Genomic DNA, 15,331 nt, shown 5'->3' with positions numbered 1-15,331 from the left:
AACCCCATGTATGTGACTGCTGAACGAGTGACGATGAAAAGCTGACATGTACAGCATATCTTCATTTAATTGCTGTTGAATATGTCATCCTCAAATTGTTCCCTCTTGCTTTAATGTTTATCTGGAACTAAAGCCACAAACTCAAAGCGGTTGTGTCATAATCAAGAATTCCTCCACGACACTCACTCTCTGTGAGATGAGTGAGACGGAGGTTAACAGCGATAATGAAGTCATTCTGCAGCAGAGCCGATCCTCTACAGGGATTTTCTTCTGCGTTTGAAGCAGGAGAAGAAACGATCGGGAGGGGGCCAGGGTGAAACGGCCTTCCCGAGAGACCTCTTTTTCACTGGCTTCAGAAAACTGACCTACATGTATGGGAAAGTCCCCTCGTCAAGCTGGACGTCTTGAGATCGAAGCGGAGCGGCGGCAGACGAGGATTTGGGTCATAGGGACAGTTTTTCCTGCAGAACATTAAGGCTCAGCGCCATGTGTCGAATGGATGAGAAACAGGCTTTGGTGCCTCTGTGGTGAAGGTTTGCACAGATGGAAAGATGCATTCGAGGGATGCTGAAGTCCCTGTAAATGTTAAAGCTTTTTAATGGTTACCAGGAAGCCTTGTTAGCTTGTTTTACACCAACAAACACAATTAGAAGAAGAGGGAATGCTGAATGACTTTACAGAGACAAAAAAAGATTAAAGCAGACCAAATCATCGGGAAATATCCAGCAGTTTCAACAGCTGCTCATTTAGGAGCAGTATTTGCTGAATACAATCTTACCAGAACAGCAAAAACACCATGGCGACAATTTACAAATCCTAACACAATTCTTATTAGTGCTATGATTACACAAAAAGAAGCCTTAGTTTGGCCCAAACTTTATTCACTCCTTCAGATTTAATCCAGTGACTGTTTTTTTAAACCAACGTATGGCCAACAGTGATTTACACTAGTGCTGCCACAAACCATTATTTTAATAGTCCACTTATCACCGATTATTTTTTCCAATTAATCGACTAATCGAGTCAGGTGCAAAGAAGATGTAAAACACACAAAGCACACATCTTAACCACCATTAGCTTTAAACTAACTAAAAGTAAAGACAATGGAGATGACTGTTTATTAAACTTTTAATGAATTGTGGAGCCTCTGTTGCAAGTTTAGCAAAAATATTTAGTGTGTTGCTGGAGTATGAGCTAAATTCCAAATTAGCCCCCAAAATAACCTCAGTAGATGTCATGTCAGCCAAAAAAAAAAAAAGCGAGCTTGTTGCTTAAATACTAGCTAAATTTCCTCAGTAAACTAAATTATTCAAAAACATTAGCCTGTTGCTAAAATAGAAGCTAAACTCTAAATTAGCCTATAAAACCCCAGCAGATAACAAATTAACCAAAAACGTTAGCATGTTGTTAAAATATTAGTTAAACTCAACTTTTTTTAAATGACTATAAAAGATGAAAACATAGCCCATGAATATATTTAAAGGCTTGTTGAAATCTACTTAAAATGTTCAAATTTAAAGACTTTCTCGTTCATTTCCTATAGGGCATATTTTGCTCCATATTTCAAAAACTATAAAGTTTATGAATCCCAAAAGTACAAGCAGTAATGTCCTGAACGAGCTGAACGTTTTGAACGTCGCTGTAAATGAGAAATTGTTCTCAATCGACCAACCTGTATAAATAAAGGTTATATAAATGCAAAAAGATCATCATTGTTTCTAAAAAGGTATTGTCTTTGTGTGGTTATTTTCTAGACTCAAGAATGACAAAAGATACCAGACATCGATCAAAGAAGGGAACATAATTGTTCATAAAATGGCATTTAGATTTACTAAATCCACAAATATATTTTTTTAAACAAAAATGTGCACAATTTTAAAGCAAAGATCACATTTTCTGCTGTTTTTAATGAAAAAATGCATTAATTTGAATAAAAGTTCCATCTTAGTCCAGTTTAAATCACAAGGTTATGTAAGAACAGCTTTTTTCAAACCAAAATTGTTTTTTATGAATTTAAATTTCAAGATTAAATTCAGTATTTAACTGAATCATGTCCAATCAACCAATCAATCCAATCAACAGATGGCCGTTTCGGTCCAGTTGTTGCGCTTCAGAAAACACAGAGTGAACCGGAGCTCAGTCTGATTGGAAACTAACCGAGACCACCTTGAAAGATAGATCCAAAAGGGGTTCCTGGTCGGGGACCAGGGACCCCTTGGGTGTATTCAGATGGAACCTTTGTTCTGGATTATTGGGGGAGAAAAACTCTGGTTCACTTAAAGTAAACCAAAGGACTTGTTGACTGTTGTTATGTAATGTTTCTGCCCATAAATTTAGCAGGAAATGGACTTCACTGAACCTTTGAGTATGCTTTCTTCACCCGGTTCTGTGGCACTCAAAACATTTCCCTACAACCAAATTTAGATCAGGTTTTGGGCAAGTGTGATTGAGTGTTGACAGTTGTGCGTTGGTTACACAAGATCTAAAATTCAAATGAACTTTGCCTCCAATAATGACTCTAAAAATAGAAAAAGGGCCATGTGAAAAACCGAGTCTACAATCTGGGGTTTTACCGCCACAGATTTAACCATACAGGATGTGGGATAAAATGTGGACGCCAACAACAAGCCAGAGTTCTGCTGCTGGTCAAAACCAGATTCTCTAAATAATCCCCTTTGATTTGGAATCCTGCTGAACTAACTCACAAGCTTGAACCGGTGCTGCTGTCTGTCTGTCAGTCATGTTTACCTTCAGGGCTGAGACGGTGACGGCTACACTTCTGACAAACACAGAAATCTCAAGAACAAACTCCCTCTGGGACAAATGCCCCAACATTCTGGTCCCTGCTGGCAGGACGGCTCATGTGAAGCAGAGGTAAAATAGGACTTTGGTAAAACTGTCCTTTAACCAGCTGACCTTTAATGATATCCATCATTTTCCTCATGATTAGGATCCAAAGTTCAGTTTGTAAAAGGAGCAACGACACATGAATTTGGACACATAATCCCTTCAAGTATAAGCTTCAGAAAACACGATGAAGGCAAACAACATGAAGGTTCATCCATCAAACTTTCAAAATGCAGTATTTGTGTGAACCGAGACTCAGGTTACCAACGGTATGAGAAGACTTTTACCTTCAGTAGTTAATAACTATCATGCAAACTTAGCACCTCAGTCTGATGACTTGTAGTAACTGCAATGATAACTTATACAACATCTCTTTCACCGGGAAACAAACTATAGAAGCTACTTCAAAGTTGAAAAATAAAATCCCTTTTCAACAATTAAACAGTTTTGTTCTTTGTTTTGCTTAAAAAAATCCACGTGCCTTTGGTTTTCAGAAATAAAATAATCTATTACTGATTTCCAAGTTCAATAGTTTGATCAATCAACCTTTTTGCACCACTGTAAACTGATTGACCCTAAAAAATATGGAAGAAAACAGTTCAAAACTGAAAATCTAATAGAAAACGAGTGAAGAGTTTAAGATATTTCAAAACTAGAAAAACATTAGTGTATTTAAAAGTAATGACAAACAAAAATTCGTTCTTACATTATAAGACCAGATAAGGACTGAACTTAAAAAAACTATTAAGACTTGATAAGTAAAATCTCATAATTGTTTTGGACATTTTTGTCCAAATTGTGGATAAGATCATGATATAGAGAGATATTTAGAGATGAAGAGAGAGAGAAATAGAGAGGTACAGACAGACACAGAAAAAAACATTTTATGTCTTGTTTATTCTGTCTTTTTAATTTTATTTTCCAGATTCACAGCAGTAACGGATGAAACCTATGGTGGCCCTGAAGTGCAAATCACACCAACAAATCCCTCAATGCAAAAACATATTAAAGATCACAACAACAATTACAAAAGCAAAAAATAGATAATAAATTAATCACATTTTAGAAATTAAAAAAAGATCTTGTGCCTACCTGTTCTGGTTTATTATTGTGTCATTTTTGTATATTTCTGTTTAATTTTAGGAAATCTAAATTTTGTTCAACTTTTTGTGAATTGTGTTTTGGTTTCTGGAATTTTATTTGGTTTTCTTAAATTAATATTTTTTCTATTGATTTTTTTTTTGGGGGGGGGGTTAATTGTTGCTGTGCTTGTCATTTTTTTTTTTTTTTTTGCCTTAATTTGTTGATGTGATTTGCACTTCAGAAGCACAGTAGAACCCACAGTCCATTGTGGAACACAATGACAGAAGGGAAAGAGGCCACTCTGAAGTCAGAAGAAGGCTTCAGAGATCTGGTCTGGAAGAAAATAACGCCCCTCCTTAGAGGAAAGGTTGGAATAGAGATGACCTCAGTCTGTGTTATTGGAGTTTGCTCACCCACAAACAAAAGCAGCTTTAGAGAAAATGAAAATGGGAGTTTAAAGCCCTCTAAGACTGCTGGCTGTTAAGAACATGTCTGTGTGTTGGGTCTTAGCAAACCTTACTAAAAGCTACTACACAGACGGCACCGCAGTGACCACACTCCAACAGATGCACTTTTCGTCTACGTCACTGAAGGCCACTCATTCTAGCTGTGGTCCTTAATAGGATCACGATGTACCAAAAATAAAATAAAATGAAAACATTGGCTTTTAATTTTAAACTAAAGGTTGGTTCTACCTGCCTTAAACCTTCTTCTTTTGAGAGCATTCATAAAAACAAACAGATTTCTATGGATTCTGACCAGCCTGTTTTGTTGTTGAGGTATTAGTTCTATTTTGGTTTGGTTTGGTTTTATGAAAGACAGCATTTTCCTATTTTTTTAGAAAGTTGTTTAAAATTATTAGTGGCACCACTGTTTTACACACGTTGGACTAATTATGAATCTGCAAGGTAACTAAAACATAAAAAATGGCCAAATGCTTGAGAGAAACGGTTTGATTTGGATATCTGGAATGTTTTCTGACCCTTTAAGCCACAAAATGAGCTGAAGTTATACTAGCAGGAGTTTCTTCCACAAAAGCTTTATAGATCTAAAATGCTAAAATAACACCTTACATTTGAGATGAGAGACAGAAATGTTTGACGGTTGCGTAACTGGATGAAATAAAAGGAATTAAATAACCCTATTTATCCACCACTGAAATTTAGAAAAAACTTCCATTTAATCTCCTCCTTTGCATGTGCAACGATCACATCAGTGATGCCTCTGCATGCAAAAAAGGAAAGACTTCGTCTTTGACTCAATTCCATCTGTCTGCTACAGAATAAAGAAAGGGAGGATGAGGAAACGGTGGAGGAAGAAGTGAAGCTGGCAAATACTGAGCAGCTGTGTTAACCAGGAAACATCCAGCGTGGTTCAGGGAGGAGCAGCAAGGCAGCCCCGGCCCTCACCAGGTCGGCACAACAAAGCTTTAACCTTTTCAACTTCTTTTGTTTGCAGCAATTTTTGTTTATGTGGTGTCAGAGCTGGAGGTTACAGTCAGGACGCGCCTGTCATAACAGAAAATGACTCATGTCGGGAGGCGGAGCCTGACACCAGGTTGCATTTTAGCCTCCAATGTGGACAAAAATCATCAAGACCCAAGAACAGATTATGGTTAATCTGATTTATAGAATCTGTGAACGCTGGAGGTCTGGTGATGATCTTCGAATAAATGCATATTCTCCTACAGAAGTTATTCTGTATTTATTGCTTTTTTTCAGGAGACTCCAGGCCAGTTAAAACTCTCCCAAGTTTGACCCTTTAACACGATAACTTCAGCTCCAGTGTTGAATGAATTTGTAACTCTTCAATCATTCACACAATTCAGGCAATTCCAGCGGATTCTGAAGCAGAGTAAAACAGTCTCGAGCTGATATGCAGGAGAAAAGCAGCAATGTAGGAATCAAATTCAAACTGATGTCATAAACAGTCAAAGGTTACTGTAGGTCACAGAGCATACTGTATTTAGGTGTTGATGATGACATATCCAAACCTAAAGGGCTAGATCCAGGAAAGATCCAGCATCATGAGTTTTGGAAACAAAATTTTCATAAGAATGCTAATGTCAAGTTAAAATAAACTGCATCCACCGCAGCCTGATTTTCATTCTCTTTGCCAACCATGCCACCCTTCACAGTCAAAAAACACCCCTTTTTTCATTCTTAAAAATCCAAGACGTAACAAGAACATTAAATGCTCATCTGCGAAGAGAACTGCAGTGCCTGCTGTACTGCCCACCTGACGCTAGCCGGTCTTTTCATTTTTCGGACAACAGTAACATCCAAAATATTCCCCAGAAGAGAAGCACCAAATAAAAACTAAATAATTTCAGAGGGCCAGAGAGAAAGAAACATGAGGTCACACTCAGAGTCATAATGGAGCCCTCTAACAATAAACATGAGCCGATTTGGTCAGGCAGGAGGGCATCTCTGAAAAACGAACGTGTGTGCACCATTAGGTCCCACTGGATAAATACAGCAACAAGGGCACCATGAGCCCTCCAGAACAAGAGCAGAGACAATTCAGCCGGGGGCCACTGGAGGCAGAGTCTGGGTGAGGATTTTCACAGGAAAAGCACTGATAAAACGTTCTAATGTTCTTAGATATCTTTATTTTTAACACAAAATCTCCTTTTCCTTTCGGCTTTTCCCCTGAAGGAAAAATCCATCTAAGCCTGTCTTCAGCATCCTCCACTCTAACACCAGCCACCTTCATGTCTTCATTCACTGCATCCATAAACCTCCTCTTTGGTCTTCCTCTAGACCTCTTTCCTGCAGCTCTAGACTCAGCATCCTTCTACCAATATATTCACTGTCTCTCCTCTGAACATGTCCAAACCATCTCAGTCTGGCCTCTCTGACTTTATCTCCAAAACCTCTAACATGTGCTGTCCCTCTGATGTATTCATTCCTGATCCTATCCATCCTGGTCACTCCCAAAGAGAACCTCAGCATCTTCATCTCTGCTACCTCCAGCTCAGCTTCCTGTCTTTTCTTCAGTCCCACTGTTTCTAGTCCAAACAACATGGCTGGTCTCACCACAGTCTTGTACACCTTTCCTTTCATTTGTGCTGAAACTCTTCTGTCACACATCACACCTGACACTTTTCTCCACCCATTCCAACCTGCTTGCACTCTCCTCTTCACTTCTTTTCCACACTCTCCATTACTCTGTACTGTTGACCCTAAATACTTAAACTCCTCCACCTTCTTTATCTCTTCTCCCTGTAACCTCACTCTTCCACTCTGGTTCCTCTCATTCACACACATGTACTCTGTCTTACTGCGGCTAACCTTCATTCCTCTCCTTTCCAGGGCAAACCTCCACCTCTCTAACTCCACCTCCACCTGTTCTCTGCTCTCACTACAAATCACAATATCATCTGCAAACATCATAGTCCATGGTGATTCCTGTCTAACCTCATCCGTCAGTCTGTCCATCACCATTGCAAACAGGAAGGGGCTCATGAATTAAATTAATTAATTCATTTAAAGAAATGAATCAAAAAAATCAATCATTAATAAATAAATAAAATAATAACAATGGCCATACAGCAGATACAGACAACTGAAGAATCACATATTGATTGACTGACTAGAGCAGTGTTTCTCAAATGTTGAGGAGTGCCCCCTGGGGGGAATGTGAATAAAAACATGTTTACATTAGTTATGGATATTGTGCATAATTCTATTTAGTAGTTGATAATAAATTAAATATAACAAAAACAACCTAAAATCCATTTGGTAGCAGAAAGAGCCGCTGTTTACAGTGAACCAAAGAACTGAATCTCTGAGAAAAGACAGAATTCATCACTACTGTGGAGGGAAACAAGGAAAGACTTGATTTTATTTTGTCTGAACGTTTTGGAAGGATTCTAAGAAAAAAAGAAAGAAAGAAAAATTAATAAAAAGATTATTTAGAATTTTTTTTAATTATTCTTTAATGATAGTAAAAGTACAATATTTTGAAGAGATATATGTTTAACTTGAGCAAATTAAGTAATGACACTGATCATATTTGCAGCAGAAAGTTGAGGGGGGAGATAAGTTCTTCATGGGGGGGGGGGTACCAGACTAAGTACACATGGCCGCAAAGAGGAGATTTTTCTTCTTCACCTTTCGGCTTATCCCATTCTTCTTCGATTGTATTTTTACTGTTCATTAGCGCTCCTCTGCCATCTACAACAGGGAGAGCCTCAGAGCAAAAAGTATAAGCGGTGAAAATCCCCCAAATGTTGCTCCATGTTTTTAGTTGTCACAACTCTGTCCTTTTAAATGTCTGTGTCGGTGTCATATTAACCTGACCGGACACAAACCGCAAGGATTCATTTCTCTTTGATCATGTTCAGCACTTCTGTGCTTTGAAGCAGACTCCTCCCACAAGCAGCTCCCAAATGAGTCCCTGATTGGTCACAGCTCTGCGCTCGCTGCTGCGACTGTGCGTGGAAAGGTTGAACCGGACTGAAGACTCAGTTCGCGCTCAGTGCGTGCCCGAAATCACAAATTATCGGCCCACAGGCCGAGAGTTTGAGATCCCTGCTATGGACCAATCCTAATTTCTGTACAAGCAAAAACAAAAACAAATGAAGAATCCACTGACTGGCTTGGGTATAAACAGCTCAAATATGACTGATTTACTCAGAAAGCAACAATTTCAGGACAGATGCCATATTCCTGACAAATGTTAAATAAATGAGCAGCTCAATCTCTGAGTTTTGTTCGGATCTTGAACAAAAATGACAGAAGTTTTCTTCATTAGTGATGATTTGAGATCCCAAAGAGACACATTTGTCACACCAGACCACGTTATAATTACCTGGTCTCAGCTTTTCTCGTTTTTTAAAAGTTTTAATAGCTAGTTCATGGAGAAGATGAATGGATTTTAAAGATGAATTTCCTCTATTTATGCCATAAGTTTTGTTTTTGTGAGTACAAAAACCTCTCAGGTTTAAATTTTAATCATTTCTCACAGGCATCTTCACATTTTAGCCAATTATAAAAAGACGGTGCACAGAAACTGAAAACTATTGGGTTAAAATGCAAATTAATTACATAAATGTCCTTGAATGACAAAGCACAATTTTCATTAAATGTAATTTATATTTTATATCCCATTCTACATAAAACATTTTGCAAAAATCAAAAATATTGATATCACTTAAAAAAAAAAAAAAGTTGTTTCTCTAAGAAAATGTACTTTTTGCTTTGTGGCAACAAACCCCAGCCAGCAGGAGGTGCAAAAGAGGCTTTTCAAATATTATTGATGAATTATAAGATTGATAATCATTCAAAAATACTACACAGAAACTCAAGAAACTTTGAAAATAATTCACAGGGCAGGACAGACGAGTCTGAATCTTTTGTAAAATGTTTCTAATTTTAAATGTTTTCAGTTGTTTTTTCTCAGAGGATTGTCCTTAATTTTTGAATGTCGTTGTTTCCAGAAAACTAGAAAAAATCCACTAACTAAGCGAGATGTTTTCCTTACAACTAAAGCAGTATGCTTTTGTTCTTTGAAACATTTAACTTGAATTTTGTGAATTAAACTCTGCTTCTTCAGACTACCAATAAACGCATCCTGAAGTCATCATTTGTGGTAAGCAGCAGCTCAGCTGAGGATCCTCAGAAGCTTTCCCCTTTGGAGCAGCACAGGCGCCTCCAACTTGGCATGACAGGAGCAGCGGCGGTATTTCCATGTGCTGCCCCGAGTCAGCTGCAGTGCTGCTTGGCAGGGCCCTTGCATTCCCCCAGAACTCCACCCAAGTGGCCCGACGGGGAGGAAATACCAGCGGGTGCTGGAAAAACTTCTGAGAAGAGCACAGATCTTCTTCCATTCCTAAGTGTTAGTCAGCAAAGGATCTGCGTGGCTTCCTCCTCCTCCTTTATACTGTATCGCTCCATGTCTCAGCTTTAGAGAACCTTCTTCTTCTTCTTTTCCTTTCGGCTTTAGAGAACCAGCTTTACAAAATTTAAAGCTTTTTCACTGGTTTTAGGCTTCAATGTTTTACTTCCTGGTCTGTCATTCATCAAAATTTTCAGATTTCTCCTTTCTGACAAAGAGGAGGAGCTGCTGCTTTCTCTTAACACAAGCACGCAGATTTGGACCCACTCCACAAAATGTTAAGTTTTATGGTATTTATAACATGTTCTTGTGGCATTTATCTAATGATGGTGAACATACACAAAGAAAATGAAGATCTCAGTTTTCATAGTCTCAGCTGGAATCTGGCTTAAAACTGGACGTCTGGATAGCTCCAATATTGCTCGTCATTTTACTTGATCGGGTAATGTTAGGTTGGGGTGTGATGAGCTGGAAGACAGCGGGAGAGAGCGTAAACAGAGAGATCTCTGCTGGGTGTGCTGGCGGTTCAACCGTAGATTTAAACACAGGTTCACATCTGAAGGCTTCAGCCTCTAATCAACCAGGAAAAGAGCAAAGAGACAGGTAGGACGAGGAGTGCTCCACACCTTCAAATAAAGGAAAATCTGAAGACAAAAAACAAGGTGCTATGATACTTTTGAATGGTGCTATTAACTATTATTCAACAGATACCTCCATGTAAACATGCTGACTTCCACTACTGTCATTAGTTGCTCAAAGAATTCCTGCTTTAGGATGGACGGATCTCATGAACATCCAGTCTTGGTTCTACAGAAAACTAATCACTCAATAAATTAGATTTAGCTTTTTTAAATTATAGGATAATAATTGCAAACAAAACATAAAAATGTGTTTCCACTGCAACTTCACAAATAACTTAATCTAAATCTGAAAACAAACTCCCAGAAGCATCGGCTCTGCCTCCGAACCTGCAGCTGGTGCATCAGCGCCTTTGGTGACCTTCATTGTTCCAAGTGTACAGATTGAGTTTCCTCTGCATCTGAGCCGGCAACATATGTAGATCTGACATGGCTAATATGGTTAATCCTGCAGCACACACTCACATGCCCACTGTGGGCAGAGGTGCTTGGAGGGAATCAACAGACCTAATCGCCTGCTTGACCCGCTACCAGAGCAGCTGGAGGCTCATTTGCCAAAAATTATTAACTTATGAGGTGTTTCAAACTGGACACTTGCTGGAGAGCTTGTTATGGTGATTTATGACACCATACCCGCTCCATTCTTGGTGGAAATGGCATAATAGCTGCAGTAAAAAAGCAGGAGGTTACTGTGGAAACATGGCATTACCCTGAACCCAAACAGCACCTAACAATTACAGACAATTTAGCTTTCCTCTTCCTCTACAAGGGGCACGATTAAACACTGTTTTGTGCCTTTTTGTCAAGAGGTCTTGTGAATTTAAGCATCTAGGATTGTTCGACATCCCTTTAAATTTAATTTTTACAAAAATCTGTAAATTTAGAAATTATAACTGTCACACCTTGACAGAAAGAAATTATAACTGTCACACCTTGACAGAACTGATCTCTATGTTAAGTGTTTCATATTTTAGTTTCTATTTGATTGAAAACTGACAAGCAAAACAGTGATACATTACCAGTTACCTATGTGGAAAATAAAATCAAATGTCTTTTTTTTTTAATAAACCACAAACTTCCTCTTCAAAAGACCCAATCCAATAAAAAGGATTGGAATGGGTCTTTAAGATAAAAAATCCTGGGAGGTTTTCAATGTAAAACAATGCAAGGAGGGCAGTTAGAACTGGACCTTCCGCACAGCTTCCATTCACATCCTCAAAAGACTGAATATGCATTAATATAAAACATATAATCTAATCTAATGGTTACTAACAGAGCCTAATCTCAAAATACAGCCATGACAATTTGGCCTTCCTGGAATGATGGGGACACAAATGGATCATAATAAGGTTTTATCATTTAAGGTTTTTTTAAGTTGATTCTCATTCTTTAAGGATAAAATCTTTGTTGTGAATTTAAACAAACTGCATTGTTGACAAGTGAAACCACTTCAATGTTCAGTTTTAAAAACCTGTAACATAATCTAATTACCGTCTCCATCCTGATGCTTACGTGTAGCTCAGAAAAAATATTATTCTTCCCCAGTCGCGGTGGACAGACAGCTCATCCTATCCAGGCTGCTCATTTGCATTTAGATGAGCCCATTAAGACCTATAAACTCCAGCACCGCACGCCTCGCCACTTTCCCCAAATTGTTCATTTGACTAAAAAATAATAATAATGATCAAAGTCTGGAGAATTCACGGTGACGGAACCTCCTGCTCCTTGCTCATCCACCGTCGGCCTCCTGAGCTTCTCCTTCAAAAATCATCCCCGTTCAAAAAATCTCATTTCAGGAGCGCTTGTGGCTGTACAGAACTAATAATAAAAGGTCAGGGAAACTGTCAAAACAAAAGTCCTGAGCACAGTCTGATGCTTTTTAGAGGCAGGTGTCAGAATAGTTCAGCAAAGTAGAATTAGATGCATGTGACAGAAAAACAGGCAAGAGTCGCATAAGTGGAGAAGATCATGAATAACCTGTCAAACATCGAGTCAAGGTGAATTTGCAGCCCATCATCTTTAAAACCACAATAAAGCCGTGTGTTGCATCATAACAGTCCACAGGCAAAAGGCTTGTGCGCTTTTTTTAAATTTATTTATATTTTATTTTACATATTTACGTTTAGGCTGCACGGTGGCGCAGTGGTTAGCGCTCTTGCCTCACAGCGAGAAGGCCCCGGTTCAACTCCCGGCTGGGACCTTTCTGTGTGGAGTTTGCATGTTCTCCCCGTGCATGCGTGGGTTTTCACCGGGGACTCCGGCTTCCTCCCACTGTCCAAAAACATGCTTCATAGGTTGGTTGGTGACTCTAAATTGCCCCTAGGTGTGAATGTGAGAGTGAATGGGTGTGTGATTGAGGCCCTGCGACAGCCTGGCGACCTGTCCAGGGTGAACCCCACCTTCGCCCATCAGTAACCGGGATAGGCTCCGGCACCCCCGCGACCCCGAAAGGGACGTAGCGGACAAGAAGATGAATGAATGAATATTTACGTTTAAAAAAGTGGCGTTTTTCTAAATCAATTTGAGCAGCAGAAATGTTTTTCATTTTAGGCTCCGTGGTGTCTGCAGCTCCTACACGACTGCAATGATTGACTGATGATGAAAGTGTGTCAACACTCTTATTTGATAACTTTTGCTTTTACTTTTTTCCCATTTCACAGTCCCGTTCCCTACATGTAACTGTAGAAGTGTTTTTAAAACTAGATGCACTAAAAAGGTTCTGACTGAAGACAATTTTAAGCTATGATTGCGAATTTTGACATATCATTAAGTTTAACAGCCTTCGTGGGACTTGCATGTGTTACAGTTCGAGAGCTTTTTGATTATTTTACCTAAAAAGTTGTTTTTCTCTGAATTTCTTTCACTTCTTTGTTTAATGATGTACTTGGGGCCTCTCCTCAGACTTCTCTCCTTTGTAAGTTTTTCCTTTACTTACTTTTACATCATACTTTTCCTCCCCATTTTTGTTCAATTGTCCCTAAGTTTAAAATAAAAAAAATGTTTAAAAATCTATATTACATCAGTTTTAAACTGTGTTCCCACTGGAGATCCAATTATGTAATAAAATAAATCCATATACAAGCAGTCAAAAAGAAACATTTTATGACAATGATTATGTCTTTAGCCAACGCAAAAGTTAGCTAACACGTGTTTTCTTCATGTTAAGCTCCTGTAGCCGCCAACATAGGAAGCCAGGACTAAGTTCTCTTTGCATTTATTTGCTAAAAATAGTCAGAATTGCAACAAATGTAAATGCTCTCCGAGTATTCGCTGAGCCACTAAAACGTCCATCAATCTTAAAAGAATGCAGTTAAACTTGTCATTGCTAACAAGCAGCCTGATGCTAACAAAATGTTAAGGGTTGAGCGGGCGCAGGTGCAGAGCGGTCTGTCACACGTGGAGCACAACATGAACAGAGTATGAAAGGATTTGTAGCATTTCAATATGATGTAGAATTGTTTATTTGTATTGAATCCTTTCTGAGAATTGAACTAAGAACTCGGCCAAGTGAGTGTAACGGGCAGACGACTGGTTCCACATGCAGCAGGGTCATTAGTTCAGACAGGAATGAAGCACAGCTAAAAGTCCACAAAGATAAATCAGGGTCTGACGGCAGAGGTCAACCACAAACATGAGAGCATCAAAGAAGAGGCTAGACTTATCAGGATCCAGGCAAAAGGTCAGGGCAGGCGGCAGCCAATCAGAGAGAAGCAGGGTCAGAGACAGAAGATCAGGTCCAGATGGAAACTAAGGATGTCCCGATCAGGTCTTTTTGGGCCCGGTCCGATTCCGAGTCATTCAATTTTGTGGATTTGCCGATACCGAGTCGCGATCCGATACTTTTATAATACATTTAAAACATGAATAAATTAAACAAACAGATTAGTGTTGTCCCTCATTTATATTTAATTAACCTTCTTTTATCATTAAAACTTAAATAAAACACTTCTGTGAAGTAGCTTGAACAAACAAGTAAAAATACAGCAAATATAAACTAGGAAAGAAAATACAAATTTCTTGTTATATAAGTGATAATTAGTCATGTGATAAAGTTTAGTGACTTTAGCTTTAACATCTTTAGAGCTATTGAACATTTTTGACCAAATGTGATTCCTGTCCTCATTTAGAATTCTGAATGATTTAGTCTTAGCATGAATTTGATGATGAGTGTTCATGACTAGATCATATCCTTATTAGTTTTCATTTATTAGTTTTTTTTAAGATTATGTGCTTCTTTTCTAAGTTCTTAAGACATCACATTTTTAAGTTTTATTACCACAGTAGTTAGATAAATAAAACAGGCATATCAAAGGACAGCTCGGGTCCTAAGGAGTTAAATCACGGCGCTAGCATGTAGCAGTTAGCAGCTGCTGTGTAGCCATCTGTCTGCAGCATGAAGAGCTTCACATTGAAAAGAAAAAAAAACGATTTTTCTGTTGAAATACCTTTAGAGGTTGTTGTTTGTGTTAGGACAACAGAGACACTTGCTGTCAGTTTAAAGTGTTTTTAAAAGAGTTATTGATCCTTGAAGTCTGAATCTGTGATCATCTAGCTAGCTTGACTGAATTGTTTACATTAGTCTTCTGCTTGAGCTGCTGCCGTTTTCTGCTGCGTTTTCCATTAATAACATTTAGTGATCTTTTCATGACATGCAGACTTCTAGTGAGGTATTTATCCAGAATAATAAGATTCAAATATAAAGTGCTGATCAGAATAAGAATAAATTAAATATCCGATCCTAATCGGGGGACAAAGTCAGACTTTGATTGAGTCAGCCACGTGATCGGGCCCGATTTCCGATCAAGTGAGCGGATCAGGACATCCCTAATGGAAACGCTCCATAAGGCAGGTAGAGTGAAACAAATAATAAATTTCATTTCTCAGTAGAAGTCTATGTAATTTTAGCTTTTTAAGCTAAAAGG

The 15,331-nt window shown here is 38.5% G+C and overlaps 2 protein-coding genes across 7 annotated transcripts in view; both read right to left on the bottom strand.

Annotated features, from left to right (window-relative positions):
* The window catches only part of LOC112144307 (tripartite motif-containing protein 16-like), a gene marked incomplete in the record, with an annotated part of 1,074,856 nt that overhangs the window by 189,553 nt on the left and 869,972 nt on the right, over positions 1–15,331 (bottom strand).
* LOC112144243 (disco-interacting protein 2 homolog C) overlaps positions 1–15,331 on the bottom strand; it is a 279,772-nt gene that overhangs the window by 132,803 nt on the left and 131,638 nt on the right. The gene's annotated exons all lie outside the window — the stretch shown is intronic.

This window comes from Oryzias melastigma, linkage group LG17, assembly GCF_002922805.2.
Source record: "Oryzias melastigma strain HK-1 linkage group LG17, ASM292280v2, whole genome shotgun sequence".
NCBI lineage: Eukaryota > Metazoa > Chordata > Actinopteri > Beloniformes > Adrianichthyidae > Oryzias > Oryzias melastigma.
This window is presented reverse-complemented; position numbering and strand designations above follow the sequence as displayed.